The sequence below is a fragment of the Anabrus simplex genome, chromosome 5, assembly GCF_040414725.1.
Source record: "Anabrus simplex isolate iqAnaSimp1 chromosome 5, ASM4041472v1, whole genome shotgun sequence".
Classification (NCBI taxonomy): domain Eukaryota; kingdom Metazoa; phylum Arthropoda; class Insecta; order Orthoptera; family Tettigoniidae; genus Anabrus; species Anabrus simplex.
In genome coordinates this window covers 422,239,084-422,258,259 of record NC_090269.1, presented here as the reverse complement: position 1 = coordinate 422,258,259, position 19,176 = coordinate 422,239,084, and the positions used below count along the sequence as shown (strand labels likewise).

At 38.6% G+C, this 19,176-nt stretch overlaps 1 protein-coding gene across 3 annotated transcripts in view; it reads right to left on the bottom strand.

Annotated features, from left to right (window-relative positions):
* The window catches only part of Vmat (Vesicular monoamine transporter), a 678,793-nt gene that overhangs the window by 373,157 nt on the left and 286,460 nt on the right, over positions 1 to 19,176 (bottom strand). The window contains exon 1 of one of the 3 annotated variants that reach the window (XM_067147804.2): positions 6,197 to 6,245. The exons of the other annotated variants lie outside the window; for them this stretch is intronic. The gene's annotated coding sequence lies outside the window, so the exon portion shown is untranslated. Of the gene's footprint in view, positions 1 to 6,196; positions 6,246 to 19,176 lie in introns of those variants that run through there. 3 annotated transcript variants of the gene reach the window in all.

Genomic DNA, 19,176 nt, shown 5'->3' with positions numbered 1-19,176 from the left:
TCCAAATTTTCCTGATTCCCCTAGGAAAATAAAGTTGATAAGTAATGGCTTAAGGGATGGTATATTTTCACATTATACAGAGAACAAACTATCTGGGACAGTTACATATTAAGACTGAACTGAACTTGACAGGCACTGTGTCCCACCAGGTGGAAGGGATGATCACTGGCCGCAGGTGCCACCAGGAGCATTACGATCGATACGTGATTAACCGCCCCGTGGGCACCCATTATTATTCTTGCCGCGATCCGAGAGCGCTCACAATCAATTGTGTGTGTAGCGGAACGCTAATCCCCTTTATGGACTTAGCCACATCAACTGGGTGCTCCTTGAATTAAACACACTCTGGTCTCTCTCGTAATCCAGTCATTACAACACGAGCTTAGCTCGGAGAAAGGTCTTGAATTATATCACAAGTTAAAAATGAGATAGTTCTCATTATTTCTCGCATAAACTACAGGAACAATTGTACAGAAATATGGTGTAGATATATCAAGATCGTTGACATAGTTTAATATCATGTTTACCTGCATACATTAGCTTTATTATACAAAAATCGTTTACATGCTGATGGCATTATGTTCATGAAGTACATTTTATTATACACGTAAACACCTAAGCTGTATATAAATACTAGCTGCCAGCCCCGGCTTCGCTCGGTCTAAGGACAGGAAAGGCTCTGAAGTCCCTTGTCGTTTAACATAGCACATATCTTGTCAAATAATGTCCTACAGACTTGAAAATGATATGTCACTGTGTCATATGGAAGTAACTAAAGTAGCAATGATCTAACGGGGAGAAGCAAATCAAAACAAACTGACGCAATGAAAAACTCCTGTTCATACATTAATGTGTATGACGAATGAATTATTTATATTCCTCAGCCCTGTAAATAGTACTACGTACTACGGTTAATGTGTTCTTGGACTGGCGCTAACTATTCACAATAATTATAATGACAAGCAAATCTAGTAACAATAAGAGTATCTCGGTGGATTAAAACGGTTAATGGGTTTAAAACGTAAACACTCAGGAAGGAAGAAAGATGTATAGGAAATTATATAATGAATTAAGAAGGGAGACTGAACATACTAAGGAAAAGTGGATCAGAGAAACCTGCAGCAAAATAGAACGGTTGGAAAGTGAAGGTAAATATGACATGATGTACAAAAAAGCTATGGAATTAACATTCAAGGATAAAAGGAATGGAAGTGGAATGACTGAGATTAAAACATTGGATGGACAGTTAGTAAGTGAGCCTGAAAGAATTAAGGAACGAGGGAAAGAGTACATAGAATGGTTATATGATTGGAACAGCAGACCAGACGAGAGTAGTATAAATTTGGAGAAGGAAAATGAAATAAATGAAGATCGGATTGGCTTCAGTATATTAGAAGAGGAAATAGAGGCAACTATTAGGGAAATGAAGAATGGGAAAGCAGTTGGTGTAGATGAAATACCAGGTGAACTACTCAAAGTAATGCAGGGGAAAGGAAAGGATATATTTGTAAAACTTTGTCAAAAAATATACTTAAAAGGGAAATAGCCAAAAGACTTTCTGGAAAATATAATAATACCAATAGAAAAAAGGAAAAATAGTAAGAAATGTGAAGAACACAGGATACTAAGTTTAATTTCTCATGCAGCAAAAATACTATTAAGAGCAATAAAGAGAAGGATTTACAGACGAATGGAGAATTATATTGGTGAAGAACAATATGGATTTATGCATGGAGTAGGCACAAGGGATGCCATTGGTTTACTGAAAGTCATAGGAAAAAGATACATAGAGAAGAATAGAAGAGTATACGCAGTCTTTGTAGACTTAGAGAAGGCATTTGACAAAGTGAGGTGGGATAAGCTCTGGGAGATACTTAAAAAACATGGAATGGAATGGAGAGAGAGAAGACTGATGAAGGAATTATATTACAACCAAACAGCAAGAGTGAGAATAAGAGGATAATTAACAGAAGAAATCAGACTGGGGAGAGGTGTTAGACAGGGTTGCTGCTTATCACCAACTTTTTAAAATATTTACTTAGAGGAAATTATTCGTGAATGCTTGGATGGTAAAAGAGGTGTCAATGTTGGGTGTAAGAGAATTGAATGTATAAGATTTGCTGATGATATGGCAGTGATAGCTGAAAATGTGAAGGACCTCTGCAAAATACTGAGAGAATTAAACAAAAAGTCTGAAGAGTATGGAATGAGCATAACAAAAAGAAAACCAAATTCATGATACTTGGAGGTAAAGGTGAAAAAGCGACAATCAAGATAGGGGGAGAAATTATTGAACAGGTGAATAAGTTTAAGTATCTTGGAAGTATTGTGACTGAAAACCTTCACTCTATAACAGACATAAAAGCTCGAATTGCCTTGGCCAAGGAAAGCTTCAACAAGAAGAAAATACTGTTTTGTGGCCCGCTAGAAAAATATCTGAGGAAGAGGCTTGCAAGGTGTTACATATGGAGTGTAGCTCTATATTTCGCTGAAACATGGACATTAAGGAAGGAAGAACAGAGAAGCATAGAGGTATTTCAGATATGGATTTGGCGAAGAATTGAAGGTGTAAAGTGGGAAGATAAAATATCAAATGAGGAAGTTCTGAAGAGAATGGGAGAAGTGAGGAGCATGCTGACCGTAAACCGAAATAGGAAGAAAAACTGGATAGGGCATAATCTAAGACACAACACTTTACTACGAATAGCAATTGAAGGGATGATAAAAGGAAAACGAGGAAGAGGAAGGACACGATATCAGTTATTAGACAGCATTAGAAAAAGACAGGAAGATTATGCAGAAGTGAAGAAAAGGGCACAAGGTCGAGAGATATGGAGGTCACAGCCATGATTGGACCTGCCGAATGGCAGAACAACCTATGATGATGATGATGATGGGTTTAAAACATTTAAACAGAATGTGTTATAAATAGTGAAATTAACACGCGATAAGAGTACGTAAATGTAAATCTAGCAACCATATGAGTATGTCGGAAATAATTATACTGACAAGAATATAGAAATGTGGTTCAAGAAGCAGTAACTATGACGGCATGTTAAATATAGCTATGAATTTCAAACGTTTACACGGAATCTCACCGCGGCATTGCTTGCACTCACGCACGTGCCTATTTCGAACATCACACCTGTTTTCTATTGCAGAATACTTGGTCTGAAGTTACCATGGCTACGGTAGTTCATTCTATTCCTAGAGAGGGGGTAGTATGGTGCCAATATCTCAGGAACGGTTAGTTTTAACACTAGAACAGCTGAGAATCGTACATTTCTGGAACAGCGGTAAGGATTCCTATTGATCCATCATAAGAAAGCTTGGAAATGTTCAAATTAGAACTCAATAAGAGGTGTACTTCCTTCTACTGTGTTTTATTTATTTTACACGCACACCTGACCTTTTTTATTCCCGATGGACATATTCATAATCACAAACAACTGCATCGTGTTTCTGGTCCTCTTAGGAGTTTTCAGAAAATTTACCAACTGAACACATTTTGTTAGTTAGTTGCCCACATTGAAATAATTACGTTTTCAAAAATGCTTTAAGAAAATTAAAAACTATCTAAACCAATTTTTCTCACACAACTTCTACTTTCCGTGCACATTTTCCGCACACTGCTTTGAGGCACTTGCTGCAGGCATCGCTAGACTTGTTACCTTTGGCACTTGGTCGGCTTTTTAAATGAACATGACCATACACGCTCCTATTGTTGCCATTGCTCTTCCTGTCTTGCTGGTTCACTTCCCAGATGGAGGATGAGCTTCTTCCGCAGTATCTTCCTACCCATTGCTTGCTTGTAAATGACCCGAGTATTGATAGCTGTTAGGTCTAGGATATTGTAAAAGACATGCCTTGGCCACCTCCTGCATGCACCCTTAGTGGTATATTTACGAGATATTTGGTCCACGTCAACTACCCCGTGATTCGTGCCATTGTAGTTGCAGTTTCTGGCTTTTTCTTTTGTTCTATGTTCATTGTTACTTGAACACACCGTGTGCTAAGAAGAAGGATGTTCTTTTTCTTCATTCCTTGGTACACTGTCAAGGTGCACTGTGTGTTCCCAGTCTGTCGCAAGATTGTTATTGAGTTTGAATACAAGACCGGTTCCGTCTCGACCGACCATCTTCACTGATGAAAGACCTAACTGAGATTGAGATATCTGAGGGGAGTTCAGAGGCAGATTATCACTTTCGACTTCTCCTGCTCATAGTTAATACTCTGTCCCATTACGATCGTTCTCACTAGTCTCGGTTGCCTCTAGCAAAAATTCACCATCTGAATCGGATAGTTCATTTTGAGATTCAATAATGGAATTTTCTAGCAAACGAGGGAACGGAGATGGATGTTCAAATTTCTTGTCGGGAGGCTTACGTGCTGGGTCCTAAAAGGCAAGTATACACAATTTGCTTGAGATTGGTGGAACTGTATGGATTTGTATAAGCAACGAACACGTGGACAAACATTCTGCTTTATATAGAGAGAAGAACACACAGAGGGTATTGTAACTATTTAGCTCGTGGTTGCAGAGCTCGGATTTTCACGCAGTAGTAGGCTAGAATATAATGTAAGTGAAGCGAGAAAAGAGTGTACTCTAGCCTGCACAACGGTTACGCGAGAAGCTTTGCATAAAACGTAGGGGCACGGTCCATCAGAACCCCTACACTTTATGTTACTCGCCCTATGTTACGGACGGGCGGGGTAAACGACACATCCTAAAACCCAAATTAGTTTACATTTTAACAAATTACTGCGTAATAGCCTATTATTGACAATAGCGCACTCAAACACGTTTATTTGCTGTAAATTCGTGCTTTAGTTCTCTTCAGTAATAATGTTGTTATTATTCTAAGCGATTGATACCCCACTCTTAGGCAGACCCCTCTCTTAATTGTTTCCATTGAACTCGATCTCAGACTGTCGTGGCCATCATGATCCCACGTGGACCTTCTGCTCGTCACGCCATCTCCTTCTCTGCCCCCCCCCCCACACAATTCGTCTTAGTTTCTTCAGCGGTATCCATTCTGTGATTATCTCACTCCATCTGTTATCTGGACTTCTCATGACGTGTATTTTCTATTTTCATTTCACGGACTTTGCTTCAATCAAGGCGTTTTAATACCAGTTCTGCTACGTAAGTGCGTATTTCTGATTCCATCGATCCGACTTGCGTTCAGAAATCTTTTCTCTATTTAAATGACACTTCTTTAATTGTACCAGTAATGGCGTTGTTCTCCTTGCGTGCATAAAGAATTCTGTTCCTGCAAAAACGTCTACATATATTTTAGTATGTGATTGTAGAATATCTATTACCAACCATGTCTGGATAACTTTGTAAAAGTTTCTTTCTTCTTGTTTCTGATTCTAAAGATTATTATTCACTCCTCCCATTCTTGAGCTTTTTAAATTTCGTTGCTTTGGTTATAATCTACTACTTATTATTTCTTGTACCTAATCGTGTATAATTGTTATAAATTTGTCAGTTGTTGCTACCTGTTTCGTGCGTTACCCCTTCCAATAGACTTTTAGCTCTTATGGACCTTGTGTTCAAATAAATAAATAAATAAATAAATAAATAAATAAATAAATAAATAAATAAATAAATAAATAAATAAATAAATAAATAAATAAATAAATAAATAAATAAATAAATAAATAAATAAATAAATAAATAAATAAATAAATAAATAAATAAATAAATAAATAAATAAATATCGTAATGTTAACAACATGCCTATTTCATTTTAAACAGTGTATTTTACTATTATATTTCAAGAATGTGAGTATTCGATTTTCAATTATTGATTCAAGATACATATAGTATATTGGTATCGAGTAACAATCAATCAAAACCAAACCAAACCCCATGGCACAACCGTCCCGTAGGGCACTGGCCTATCAAACGACCGCTGCTGAGCCCGAAGACCTGCAGATTGCGGGATGTCGTGTGGTCAGCACGACGAAACCTCTCGGCCGTTATTCTTGGCCTTCTAGACTGGGGTCGATATCTCACCGTCAGTTAGCTCCTCAGTTGTAATCCCCTACCTGGCCTGGAATCAACCCCGGGGCCTCCGGGTAAGAGGCAGGTACACTACCACTTCAACAGCGGGCCTGCTTCCAGACAACTGTGCATTTACTAAATTAATCTTTGTTCCTTCTTAAGAGAAATAACTGACCAACTCACCATATACGCTGCTTTGACTGACGAGCAATTAGCACTTGTTGTATCGTGGTAGCTTGTCTGGACCCAACTAACTCATTCAACTAGAGAATTAAATGTGGACTCAAATCAACAATTACATAAGCTCCTAAGTGTTCATATGTCACTCTATATCACACAATTGAGCTTCATTACAGGGTCAATGTCAAATGCCACCCACTCCCTGGCACTGCTACACCAGCGAAGTATTTACGGCTCAATAAAACGCAGCTTGCATCCATTAGCTAAAAGGATAGTGAAATAAATCAATTACTAGAGCATCTCATTTCGTATTCGTAGAGTTATAAAATCCTCTGCTGGCCATAAATAGAGTATAACTCCAATAAAACGCTCTTCAAGGGATCACATGTCAACTGTGTATTAGCCAGGGTCGCGTGTTTAGCAACAGGAAACCAACAGTATTTACAGTATGAGAGATCTTCAGAATATTGCTGAGTTATAGGACTTATGCAGTTATATCCTCCAAATGCTGCATTTTACATCCCTACACTGCATACTGCCAATGACGTAGCTGCAGTGATTGAATCACAATTCTTCATTGTCATGCATATTATTTCAGTAATGCAGATCCCTTTTGCGGCGCTCACAAGTAACCGACCGTGACAAATGAATATTAAAAGAAAGAGAATAGACATTAGCAGTGACGAATTGCACTCGCATTTCATAAATATCGATAATTCCTTTACCATATGAGTTTAAAAATATTGTACGGAGTGTGCGATTTGCAAATACAGTTGCCGTAAGAAAATATGCACCATCATTGATGTCCACCTCACTTTTGGCCGCTGGGATGCCTGTTTTAGGTCATTATAATGTGCTGTGGTTATCAGTTAAGGAAACAATGATAGCAAAACCAAAACTTACTTCCGGATCATTCGTCAGTATAATAATGCACTTGCATTTGCTTCCGTTCAAGTGGATACCATAAATATTTAAAAAAATCAAAGATTACACGAAGTGGTAAGTAAGACTGTCTAATATTGCAATGATATGTATATTCCTTAGTTCACCAGGGGGCTACAATACCACATACTTTATGAACATGCGAGATTTCTCGCACGGGACCACCAGTTGTTTTTAATGTTGACGATGGGTTCAAGGACGTAACGTTAGGGCCTGCACCCTAGAATTTATGCTACTCTCGTTACATCACTGAAGAACGGCCTCGACGACATCTCGTAGCAGCCAAAGTAGTCTGCATTCTAACCTATTAGTGACTAATTACCCGAACTTGAGAACAGTGTTGTTACCAAATGATTCCTGATTTATCTGACAAAGAAAATGCAGGTCGTTTAAAACTCATTTTTATCACACCTACACTTCAGTACAGATTGACAACATGAAATTGACAAACAACGTTTCCCACAACCAAGCGATGTGAGTGTTAGAGAGAAGGTTTGATCACGATATTGTTCTGTACATATAGTCTTAAGAATGAGGTAGCAGGACCATTGCTTTGCAAAGCCAGCAACTAAGGGGTGCAAATTCTTTACAAGCGTACGACCCCAGATTAGGTATTGCAAATTTATCATTTCTTCCAGGAATTGCTGAAAATTAATTTAAATTATTCCATGAATGAAGCGTAATAGAAGGTATTCCAGAGCAATATAGGGGGAAAATTTTAAAGGTTGCCTGTGTAGGATGTCCGGAAACATCAGAAGAAACGTGCATTATGTGAGATATAGTATTATGTTGCACGGTTTACAGGGGCTCCCTGTATCAAAATACAATGAAGGAAACAAGGTAAGTTTCACAGAACAAATTTATTTTGCAGTAGGCCCTGCTTATGATGATGCAGATCTGTCAGAATCCACAATGTCAAATAACATAACAAGAGTGTGAACAAATTAAATATTTGGCGCATCTGTTTACTAATGGAATGTTATAGATAGGCGCCCATTTAAATTCATGAGTCTGGAAAGGACTTTCTATCTTTGGTAGGGCACGGTATTTCTCCAGCGAGGTAAATAATAATAATAATAATAATAATAATAATAATAATAATAATAATAATAATAATAATAATAATAATAATAAAACTGAACCTTGTGTTGGACGATTTGTGGGGGGGGGGGAGTGTATTCTTATTGGCGTAGTAACTGAGTGAAAAACTATTATAGATTCATCTTGTGCAGCATGGGTGATTGATAAATATTTGTATGAATAATAATAATAATAATAATAATAATAATAATAATAATAATAATAATAATAATAACAACAACAATAAAACGTGGGAAATCATAAGAAAGCTTGGAATCAAGAATATGACTCTAGAAAAATATGGTGGACATTTTCAAGAGATCTAGTGATTGCAATTAATGATCACATAAACTACTCCGAAATGATAATCATTTTGTATTTTCTTAATTTTCACTGTTTTACAAATTTTCGGCTATCATTCTAAAATTTATCATCCTTGTGCTCATTCACGAACTGTGAACTGATGTCACTCGAAAAGTTATTATTATTATTATTATTATTATTATTATTATTAGTAGTAGTAGTAGTACTAGTAGTACTAGTAGTACTAGTAGCAGCATTGTACCGCTAGGTACACCCACCTCCTTCATTCAAATGAAGCGACTTGAAGAATGCCATCTTCAATACATACTTGCAACAACTTGTGCAAGAAATTTGGAGTTTTCTTCACATATGTCTCTACCAAAAACGTATGTTATGCCCTCTAGTGTGAAGAATAACTATTAAAATACTAAAGTATTTTTTTTATTTTGAGGTTTACTACACTGAATTGCTGTATGTTAAAGTTGTCAACAATTCTTTCCGCCAACTTCAAAATTGAACAATAGGAAATTTTGTATGTGTATTTTTCCACCAATAATTTTCACCTTCTACATATTTGATTATCCATAAAAAGTGGGGGTGTATCGGGCCTTAGCATAGAGCTCTCTAGGACCTTCCTCTCGGGTATAAAAGCTGGTACCTTTTCGAGCCACCTTGTCTTATTGATCGTCCAGTTTACTGAGAGTGTGCTAATAGAGAAGGTGGAGGCGTCTCGCCCTTCATCGAGCTTTACAACAAATTAAGGAAATGGAAGCTATTTAATAACTATATGATAGCCTCTGAAAGCTAGCTCGAGGGGAAGGTTCCCTATGATTAATAATGTAACCTTAAATTTACAGTCTTCTAAAATGTAAATTACTACTGTAAATTTCAAACAAGCCGAAAAGCACTTAGCTTAAATTCGGGAATAGAGAATGCGACACCCTCTAGAGTTCCCTATCAACTTGACTTCGGCGTGACTATGATTTTGTAACCATTTTCTGTCGGTAACTTAAATGTTCTCCCTCTAGTCACCTCAGTAGTATAGGATTAGCCTCTGTAACGTAGGGCAATGAGCCCAACTAGGGCTTTAGGCTTCTAAGTGTAAGTTTCAAGGATTGCAAGTGTCCGCCTCAGCATCATATTGATTTTTGAGCCAGTAACTTTAACCTGTGATTTTTTCCTTCCCACAAAGGCCCGGTAGAGTGAATATTCGATACTCCTGTAGAATTCAATCATTTATTTTAAGTGGTTAGACTGTTGAGTGTTTAAGGCAATGAATTGTGTTTGAATTGTAAAGCGTAGGGTGTGCCTCGGGAGGCCTGGAAAGTGTAAATTTTAGTGGGCAAACATACTCTGGTTGTAAAGGTTCGGAGCGCAGTCTCCTAGATAAATTCATGGAGCAAAGATGCTCTTTCTATCTTTGTAGAAGAGGTAGTATACTCTGTAAAGGAAATTGGGAGACCTGTCTCCTTGACTATTGAATGGATGGAGCCATAGTGCTTAAGTAACGTTTATAAGATTTGGAGCATTAAGCTCGTATTATTAATCGGCAATTTTGTTGATGTTTCCTATCTTGTATCTAAGCTAACGAGCTAGTTTTGTACCTGAAATCTTGTTTCGTCGCTGAGCGACTTGTTTTGTTGAAATTTAGCTTCTAAAAAGGCAGCCCAAAAGAAATATAAATCTAATTTTAAACCTTTTAATAAATCTTTTGATTGTAGTAGATAGACCCATTCATGCCCGCACCTTCCTTCACCTGTGTGATCCAAAAAACACGGTAACAGTTATTATTATTATTATTATTATTATTATTATTATTATTATTTATATATTTATTTAATTATTTATCTATTTATGAATTTTTAATGGAGTGTGGCTTCCGAAGAGGCCTGTATACTGCATGACGTATACATAGCAGAACAAGAAAACAATAGAACTCCAACGGCCAGACTAACGGACAACATTTTGGATGCCCGGCGAGAGACTGCAGGAGCTGGAAATATACGTTTGAAGCAAGCATGACGAGCGCGATATGCTGGACCAATGATATGATAGAGCCACCGCCATTTTGGCTAGGCATTAGCCTATGAGAGTGATGGCCACAGTCGAGCATACAACGGCGTCTTAGAGGACGAATTAATAAAAGCGATGAGCGCGTGGGCTAACTACCTTATTATTCGGCGAGATTCTGAGCAGGTAAAATCCAGAGAAGTATTATTTACTCCAGTGCGGGTCAGAACATATGTTTCATGATCGTGTGGAGACTTGAACTTTGGTTTAAGATGCTGAGTCTGCATTCCAATTATTCAAGATGTTAAGCTTTTGAGAATGTCTTTCATTTTTTTAATTTCCAGAGGGAGAGAACAGTTTTATTTGATAATTTCGAATACATAGTAGCCGGCCTGTGTAGTTTTCCGAGGGCATCAACTTTACAATTTCCAGTCTTGCATATACATGGGAAATATCTGAACAAGTTATGGTGAGACAAGAGGATTTGTTCCGCTAGGCTGAATGAGAACTGGTTTCACGGTCGGTGTAAATTAACCCTGCCGTAGTACTCTGGTAACCGGCAGGTTAATATTGACCTAATTTCTATATCGTGAACGGGGGATGTTTTAGACGACATCCAGAAGCAGAAGCAGCGACGGAATATAGAACATCACTTTTCTACGCCAGGATGGAGACCAAAAGACGGATCAAAATCTTATCTGAAGGCATCGTCATCGATATGGCTGGCTAAAACACCATGGGGGCCAGCTGTTCCTAAGGTAGGCGTCTAAATGAGTCAGCGAAATAGATGATTACAGAATTTTCAATGCAATTATGAGAGTGTGAACGTGTTTTAATGTTGCAAAAGGGGACAGGCTAGTTTTATATTTAATTTCAGTAAATTGTGTTTTTGTCTGGAAGGACGACGTCCTATTTAAAGTAATTGTTAGTAAGCTTGTTAATGGAAATATAATTGTAACGTAAATGTGGACCGATTGCATAAGGAAGCAGCTTGCCTTTCATTTTATGCAGATTTTTAGCTGAGTGGTTAGCGTCATTTCTTTTACGAGTCAGTTTCTTACTTTGCCCCATTTATTTTGATTTGTTTTGCTTTGATGTTTGAGACGCAGTGTAAGTCTCTGGGCTTAAATGTAGATGTAAATAAGGATTTAAATTAAAGTCAGGAAGGACTAGATTATGGTATTATTAATGGGAGCTCAAAGTGTACGGAAATATGCCGTCACGTTTTCTGGGATTTCTTGCGTGATGTTTGAATGAGTATGTGTGAGATGGTGGAGTTTGGATCTACAAATTTCGATAGCTTTATCTTCACGATCATTTTGAATTACAAGATGAGCGTAAATTCGTGTCTGATTCACGAGTTCCACGAACGCAGTTCCGTATTTCAACTTCCGAATAATTAGAATCAATTTTATATAAAATTTATAATTATTGATGCGAGATTCTCGAGTTGTAAGATTGAGATGTATCAGTAACTTTCGGATGTTCAAAATATGATCGTTTGTCTATTTGGCAATTTCCTACTTTCAGATTATGATATTTATTACAGAGTTAGCTGATTTATTATTCACGTTTAACTTGACGAGCGCGAGTGATTTGATATGGGACCAGCGCGGCCTTGCTTCATTTCACACGAGCGAATATTAGACGACGTCATTTTATATATTTTGTCAGTTTTGACAACTTTAGGACAATATATATAATTTTGTGTGATTTTGAGTAAGAGGACGCGTTCCTCATTTGAAAGACTTACTTTTTATGTTTGTGAGACTTGCCTCGGGTAGACTGTTGAGCAGCGTGTGTTAAGCGTTGGACCCTGTATTCTTCATTTTGGCTGCTTTATTTTGGGAGACTGAATCTCCGCTTTTGTGTCACTCCGCCGTGTGTTGGCGAGGGTGATAAATGTGTCTACCGGGGAGGGTTTTATTTTAGTGGCCTATACGTCGTGATTTTATTGATTTTTTTGTCCATGTCACTACGGGTGTTGCAGTAGACGCGATTTTTATATCGCGACGTTTAGTTTAGAATTTCTTGTATGATATGACCACGCTGAGGAATATTTTGTGTCATGTAATCCTTTATGGGAACCAACGTTGGTGGTGCACGTCTTTCTATATGACGCCCAAGGGCGGCCAGCGCATCTGGATCTGGGAGGATGATGACGACGGACGTAGCCTACTCCTGACCATCTCAGTTTTTTAAAATACCTCCCTATATTGTGTTGTTGCTTTAAATAGTTTATATAGGCCACTGTTTACTCATTTTGACAGCATTAAGTAATCAGATTTATTTTCGTGTGACCTTTAGTGCCGGGAGTGTCCGAGGACACGTACTACTCGCCTGGTGCACGTTGAATTATGTGTTGAAAGTTAAAGCCTACTCTGTTTTTTATGAATTTGTGTCATGTGATTTATTTCAGGAATCCACATTGATTTGTGCGTGTTGATATAAAGTCCACCAGTTGATTGATTTTGTATCATGTATTTTATTTTAGGAACCTACGTTGAATATGATATGTTCCTTAAAGTGTAATATTATGTTTCCTTATATTTTCCAACGGGATTCTGATTGAATGAGAGTTGCATGAATGCCGCATGCTTTCTTGGTGAGCCCTGGAAAATAGGACCTCATGTTTTTGTGTCTTTGGTTATATATATTTGCCATTTATGTGATTTTGTTGTGTGTGATTCTGATCCACTGTATTTTATTGTGATCATGAGATTGCTCATGATTCAGGGTGTATGCATTTGTGCGTAGGATGTCTTACCACTCAGCGTGTTATACATTGTACTGTTAGATTAGTTTTGCCTCCCTTTTGCGCATTTAATCACGTGTTTTTTAATGTGAGGGACCCCCGCTGTAATGCCAAATGTGCAGTAAATGGGGACGCACTCATCTACAGTTCAAAGTGTTAACAAAAAGTAAAGCCAGGAGCGTTGTGCGAGCACGCAAGCCAATGTGTTAAAATTAATGAAACTTCAAGATTTGATTTGATAGGTATGTGTGTCGGCCTTCAATTATATATTTGTATGATTCTCAAGATGGAGTTAATCAAGCTGTAAGAAAAACTGGTAGTCATGAAAAAATTTGAAACATTTGATACATTTTGCCATTTTTTTTTAGTTTTCCCTGTTTATCTTAATAAACAGATTTTCCTCCAAAATCTGACGTCATGCTTCGCCTTGCTTTATTTGTAGCTTTTTTTTTACAAGTTGCTTTACGTCGCACCGACTCAGATTGGAAGCGGCCGTGGCCTTAATTATGGTACAGCCCCAGCATTTGTCAGGTGTGAAAAAGGGAAACCACGGAAAACCATCTTTAGGGCTGCCGACAGTGGGGTTCGAACCCACTATCTCTCGAATACTGGATACTTCAGCGACTGAAGCTATCGAGCTCGGTATTTGCAACTTTTAGTTGATCTCACCGTGTCCATATTATTTATATGTTCCCCATCAAATCCAGGGTGTATGCAATTTTAGGCAATTTTTTATCATAGTTCGAACTGAGCACCCCTGGGAGCGGCTGACAAGTCTGGGGCAAATTATCTTGATGGATTTATTGCGAGAAATTCTCACGTGCCACACTTCCTTCATAATGTAACTTTGGTTGGTTTTCCCTTGGACTCAGCGAGGGCTCCTATCTCTACCTCCTCAAGGGCAGTATCCCTGAGCATGAGACATTCGGTCGGGGGATACAACTGGGGAGGACGACCAGTACCTCGCCCAGGTGGCCTCACCTACTATGCTGGACAAGAGCCTTGTAGGGGGATGGGAAGATTCGAAGGGATATACAAGGAAGGCGGAAGGAAGTGGCCGTGGCCTTAAGTTAGGTGCCATCCCAGCATTTGCCCGGAGGAGAAGTGGGGAAACCACGGAAAATCACTTAGAGAATGGCTGAGGTGGGAATCGAACGCACCGCTACTCGGTTGACTTCCCGAGGCTGAGTGGATCCCGTTACAGCCCTGGTGTCACTTTTCAAATTTCGTAGCAGAGCCCGGAATTGATCCTATCCTCACCGCTAGATGGTGGCCTCATTCATTCCATTCCTGACGCGGTCGAATGACTGGAAACAGCCTGTGGATTTTCATTTCATTATAGAGGACCCGCGCTGCTCCTCAGCAATCGTTATAAATAGATCAGATAACTCGTCATCGTAAGACTGTCGTAGTCTTATTAATTTGCCTGCCCTTTCCAATGGTTTTATGAAGGTTTATTAAGAAGCGCTTCACGGTGTGTCGTAGTTTATCCAGAATTCATCCATTCTGACGTCATAATGCCGTGTATTTGGTAAAAATCGATCCATATATTCGATTTTTATCCTGCAGTTCGTAATGTAAAGCTTGTTACTGTGTCATAGCTGGCAATCGCAGTTCTTTTATGTAGAACGGTTGTCTTGTTAGCTCATGGGTTAACATCGAAGGAGCGGTTTCTTTTGCCTGGCAGAGAACTTTTTAAAGATACATGGCCTTCACTCTTTCGATTGCAGCTAAGTTATCCTTCGATAGGTGTTCCCAGATAATGTTTAAATGGTGTGTATGATGGGGTCTGTTTGTACGTAGACATTTTTACTCTTAGTAGCATTGAATTGAATATTAAATTTTCACGACCGCATTGTAATCGAAATGGACTTTCAACCTATTAGGTCATGTTCCATACATAGTACGTGTTACTTAATTCCGTGTGGCTATTTCTAGCCGAGTGCAGCCCTTGTAAGGCAGCCCCTCCGGCGAGGGTGGGCGGCATCTGCCATGTGTAGGTAACTGCGTGTTATTGTGGTGGAGGATAGTGTTAAGTGTGGTGTGTGAGATGCAGGGATGTTGGGGACAGCACAAACACCCAGCCCCCGGGCCAATGGAATTAACCAATGAAGGTTAAAATCCCCGACCCGGACGGGAATCGAACCCAGGAACCTCTGAACCGAAGGCCAGTACGCTGACCATTCAGCCAACGAGTCGGACGTAGTACGTGTTGAAGAGATGTTAATTACAGAACAAAAGTGGCCAACAGGACAGAGTGGTATCCAAACCCACAACCTCCCGATTTCGCGTCGGTTGTTCTACCAACAGAACAAAGATAACCTTCGCCACCATAGTTCAATTGGTAGGTTGTTGTTTCCCATGCCACTGGTGTCCGGTTGGCCATTGTTGTTCTGTATATAAAATCTCTTAAACATGTACTAAATGTATGTAGCACGACCTAATAGGTTGAAAGTCGATTTCGATTATTAGAGACGCTCTGCCATCTGTTGAATATATTTGGAAGCTGGTAAAGGTTAGAGAATCAAAGAGTATCTAGCACGGAATAGTATTCTTCGGCTTGATATGTAGTAATCAAACATGGCTGCATGCAGTATCATAACTAAGGATGAAAATAACATATATCAGAATGTACCGGGAGGTACACCTCTACGCCGCGCATTCAAATTCAGCGCCTGATGAACTCCTCTATTGGTGAAACAGTGAAAACCAACTTGGAACTATACTCAGAGGATGTCACCACAGAAATATGATGTAATTTTGTTATTGTACTGTTTCCTAACCTGAGTGAATTTCCACTTGTTTTGTTTGACATTCATCAAGACGTTTGGACATTCTTCCACAGAGGACACCACTAAAAACTATGTTCATGCACCCTGGTGCGAGGTATAAGAAGTTATCATTCAAAGAAGTTTTGTAATCAAAGTTTTTTCTGATTGATGTTCATTTATATTAGGGTTGCCAATTTTTCCTTTTTATTTCAGCCAGTTTTGAATCTAGCCAATCCCAAATTTCTGTAATTAATTTTCAACCTATCACAGTCTTCTTCTTCTTCTTCTTCTATTTTGAGTGTAACTTTTAAATTGACCAATAAAATTGAGAGGGTGTGGCTGGTTTATTCGTGAAAGATCTAGAACATTCCCTGAGGGTTTATAAACTGCGGCTTTGCACGTCTCTTGGCCACTTGATCGTCATCTTATTGAGTGTATGTGTCAAATCAGGAGGCGGGGGGCCTCTTTCATCGGTCAGCAGTACATCTACAAGGTAATGGCCACATAACATCTTTCTTTCTTGGTACTTCGGCAGTTTAACCCGAAGGAAAGGTCCGAATCTTTAACTATGTAACCAACTTTTCTAAAAGGTAAATCATCTTTCGGCTAATGTAAAAACTTCGTAAACTCTTTAACTGTAAATTGGGGATAGAGAGTGAATTACCCTCTCGAGCTCCCCTTCATCTTGGTTTGAGGTGACTACGTTTATAACTGTTTTTCATTCTGTAATGTGGTAAATTACTTCCAATACGAGTCACCTCAGTAGTTTGGGAATAGCCCCTGTTTCACCGGCCTAGTGCCCCTTAGGTTTTTAAGTTTTCACTATCTTGGAGCACTGTACGCCTCCATTCAATTTGTCTTTCGGGCCATCTACTTAACCTGTTCTTTCTTCAAAGGCCCTGTAGGTTGGGTACTAGATACCCCTGTATAACATTGCATTTCAATTTGTAAGTTGTGCCTCGATGGCGAGTGATGGTAATTTTCTGATATTGCCTTGAATAGGCTAGAAGAAAATGAGAGCTTGTTAGCTCTTTTTCAATTTTGTGATTATAACGAGTGCCTCTGGAAGGCTAGACATTGTATTTTGGGAGTTTGTGCTCCATGAATTAGGGGGATTTCCACCCTTGAGTAAATTTGTGCTCTTTGTAAATTTGAGCTTGTAGCTCAGGAAATGTAAAGATAGAGGATTAAAGCCCAAGGTGTTAAGGTTCTGAATCTTGGATTTTTTTCCCAATCTTGGTTAATGTTTGCTACTTGTACCTGTAAAAATTGTTAAATTTTGAGTTCTGAAAATGTAACCTTCAGTTTAAGCTTTTAATTAATTTTGACATTATAGTTAGACCCATTCACCCCAGCACCTTCTTTAACGTCTTTCTGCTCCACGGGTAACCCCGTAACACAGAATATTAATGAAAGTATTAGTGAAATGTATTACGGGTTAGGGTAAGCCTTCACCTGCAATTATTGGAATTATCATTTAATGATTTGATTTTATGATTACTCAAAGTTGGCTGAACTTAGAGACATGTCAATGTCTCATGATTCATCGGCAGGTAATTTCGGAGAAAATAAAACAAAAATAAAGCAAATCGGTCGAGTAGAACAGACGGACGGATTTTCCAAACCTGGTTTTGTAAACCCTTTTAATATATAGATTATTATTATAATAAATCATATAGTACATAAGTCCCACCGGAAGGAATATAACAGCCAGTTCCGCTGTGTGGGGGAGGCTCGTCCTGCACCTGTGGAGGAAATGTAAACACATGGTACGGGAAGCTGCTCTGAGTTACCATGGGAACAGTCTCTAGCGCAAGTGACCGACTGAGCTTACTGCACCTTGTAGCAGAAGACGGGAGGAGTTGTAACTGAGTGCACATAACTCGTGCAGCATGTATGAATCAGATCACATTAATTCGAATTGTCGTGATGACCTTTTCACCACTCAGTCATACATTTTGATGTTATGTAAAGCACTGAACTTCCTAGACGAATAGTGAAAATTCCTATTCCTGTTTCTTGGTAAATGCAAATTTCAATTTAATCGAGTAAAGGGAACATGGTTTGATGACACACAAATTCTTAAATGCGCTCCTATTACTCAATGATTTTGAAAGCATTCCTTAGCAGATAAAGTAGGGTCCCCAAACTACGAAAAAGAAAACCCGTAAAATTAAGCAATTTCCTCAATTGTGCCGAAAATTTAAGGGCTAAAGGGAGCGGAAATTGTGAGTCTTGGATAGTTATATCAAAATAAGGAAAACGAATTTCGAACTCCGGATTAAATGCATTTTTGGAAAAACAACCTTAAATCGCTTGTTTCTTTACACGCTTTCTTTTTTTACTCAAATCCTAATCAAATTTACTGTAATTCGTTCCTTGGTTCAATACCCTCAGGCGATTTTTTCGATTTTTGAAAAAGTGCAAACTGAATATGGTTATAAGTGAAACTGCATTGACTCACAGTAGCGCTCGTAGTGGTGCTTAAGGGAAACACTTCATTGAGTCACATTAGCGCACGTAGTGGTGCTTAAGGGAAACAATGCAATGAGTCACATTAGCGTTCGTAGTGGTAGAAAAAGGCAAAATGCTAATCTATGAGCCGTTAAAGCGATGATTAAGAAAAGGATTGTGATTTTTAAGAATAAATAAAGAATATATTCTGATACTTTGTTATATTTTATTTAGCTAAAATTCGTAGCTCATATGCTTAGGATGTTATCAATATTGAGTTGCTTGTTTGAAGGATTAGAACTGTGGATTTTAAAGTAGAAGTATAACTAGGCAACTACTCCATCTTACTGAAATCGGAGGGGAAAAATGATGAAAAGAAACGTAAGAGATATGAAGGACGTGAAAATGAAGGAATCCGTGGACGTGAGGAAAACGCATTAAAACCTGGAAAATTTCCGTAAAATCAGCACACAAGGTAAATACGTTTCACCAGCAGCGTCTGAGACACTGCCACCACGCTACTAGTGAAGAAGTATTCTTCGTAGCCTACATAATATCCTTGCCGAAAGAAGACCACGATTTACGAGGAATGTTCCGAGGTTGGGTGATGAAAAGCTTTCGGACACGGCTGTGAAAACCACCAGTAGAGGTGCGTTCAAAGGGGATCT